Genomic DNA, 2,283 nt, shown 5'->3' with positions numbered 1-2,283 from the left:
GTGCTAGACTCTGGGAAATATAGACTCGTTTTGGTTCTCAGATACTTTGTACTCAGCCATTCCAGGAAAGACAGGTAAAACTCATTGGAAAATATTCTAAATCACAACCCTCTTTCTCTCTCTTTCTCTTTCTTTGATATTTACCAAACTCTGTCTATATAAGATCGTGCTAGGAGCTTTGTGAAATGCAAACGCTTATAAGACACATCACTACCCTTGAAGAGTTGAATTCTCATTTTAAAGAGACGACATATGGAAAGGGGAAGAGTCCAAGGCAGTATAAGACCCAATGCCAAGTGAATATTCAACGTTTTTTATTTGTGTTTCTTTTCCATTTGAGGGGCTACCTTGTCAACTCTCTCCTTCTCCTCTAAGGATCTCTTTCACAACCCTCTCCCTGATTTCTAGGTCTCTTTCAGGACCAGTATAAATTAACTAACATATCTGCAACACTATAAATAGCCAGGACCTAGAAAGTGCATGCCCTGTCTAAAGCATTTAAATTATTTTTATATGGATACTTACGTGCAATAAAATACTCAGATTCTAAGTGTCCAATTGAATGAGTTTTTGAAGAAATGTATGCACCCTTATTAATATAGAGAACTTTTTTATCCTCCAGGATGTTTTTTCCAGTCCCCTTCCATCAATCACCCCTCATTTAGAGGCAATTGCTCTTCTGACTTTATCACTATAGCTTATTTTTGCCTGTAGATTTCCATATAAATGGAATTATACTGTATGTAAGCTTTTTTAAAAAAATTATTCAATTTTTATTATTTATTTATTTATTTGTTTATTTATTTTAAACAAGGTGACCCTTGGTTGACCTCACAGATTGCAAGGACTTTGTCAGCTTACAATCTCTTATTTTTTATTTTTTTACACCTACATCACCTGGTCTTCCTAGGTGGTCTCCCATCCAAGTACTAACCAGGCCTGACCCTGCTTAGCTTTTGAGATCAGATAGGATCGGGCTTGTTCAGGGTGGCATGGCTGTAGACTGTATGTACACTTTTGTGTTTAGCTTCTTTGATGCAAAATAATGTTTTCGAGATTCATCCATGTTGTTGTATATATCAGTAGTGTGTTCTTTTTACTTCTGAGTAGTTCTTTTGCATGAATACATCGTAATTTGTTTATCCATTCAATTGTTGAGAAACATTTGGTTTATTACCAGGTTTTTGCCATTATGATAAAGTTGTTATAAACATTCTTGAACAAGTCTTTTTGTGGACATATGTGTTTTTTCGTGGCTTTTTTGAAATATAATTGACATAATATTATGTAAGTTTAAGGTGTACAACATGGTAATTTGATATGCTTATATATTTCGAAATGATTACCACAGTAAGGTTAGCTAGTACCTTCATCACCTTACATAATTACCATTTCTTTTTTGTGGTGAGAACATTTAAAATCTACTCTCTTAACAACTTTCAAGTATAGAAGACAGTATTGTTAACTATAGTCACCATGCTGTGCATTAGAAACCCAGAACTTATTCATCTTATAGCTGAAAGCTTGTACCTTTTGACCAACATCTCCCCATTTCCCAGTCTCTGGTAATCATTATTCTACTCTCTGTTCCTATAAATTCAACTTTTAAAAATCTTTTATATAAGTAATATCACACAGTGTTTATTTTTCTCTGACTTATTTCACTTAACATAGTGCCCTCAGTCATTCATGTTGTCACAAATAACAGTATTTCCTTCTTTCTCATGGCCAAATAATATACTAATATACTATGGTATTTGTGTGTGTGTGTGTGTGTGTGTGTGTGTGTGTGTGTGTGTGTATTACATCTTCTTTATCCATTCATCCATCATCGTATTTAAGAAATCTTTGCCTATCCCACAATGTTCTCTATGTTCTGCCTTGAAATACTTTTGGTGGTTGGTATGACAAAGGCTCTTCTAGCACCATTTTTTGGAAAGACTATCTCATCTTCGAATTACACTGTGCCTTGTCAAAAGTCAATTGACTATATATATGTATGTGTAGATCTATTTCTGGATTCTGTTGTGTTCCATTGATCTATTTGTCAATTCTTACATCAATACCACACTATCTTGATTACTATAAGTTAAAAGTAAGTCTTTATATTCATTATCTATTCTGCATATCAAATTACCCCCGAATGTAGTAATATAAAACAACAAACACATTATTTTCACACCGTTTCTGAGAGTCAGGACTCGGAGAGAAACTAAGCTGGGTGGTTTTGCCTCAAGGTCTCTCATGAGGTTGCAGTCAAGCTATGGGTCAGGGTTGTGGTCA

The 2,283-nt window shown here is 34.5% G+C and overlaps 1 pseudogene; it reads right to left on the bottom strand.

The window, feature by feature from the left end:
* Positions 1 to 885: 885 nt before the first annotated feature.
* Positions 886 to 1,004, bottom strand: LOC112485598 (annotated as a pseudogene).
* Between the last annotated feature and the right edge of the window lie 1,279 nt (positions 1,005 to 2,283).

Source organism: Pteropus alecto, unplaced genomic scaffold (assembly GCF_000325575.1).
Source record: "Pteropus alecto unplaced genomic scaffold, ASM32557v1 scaffold5, whole genome shotgun sequence".
NCBI classification, from domain to species: Eukaryota; Metazoa; Chordata; class Mammalia; order Chiroptera; family Pteropodidae; genus Pteropus; species Pteropus alecto.
This window is presented reverse-complemented; position numbering and strand designations above follow the sequence as displayed.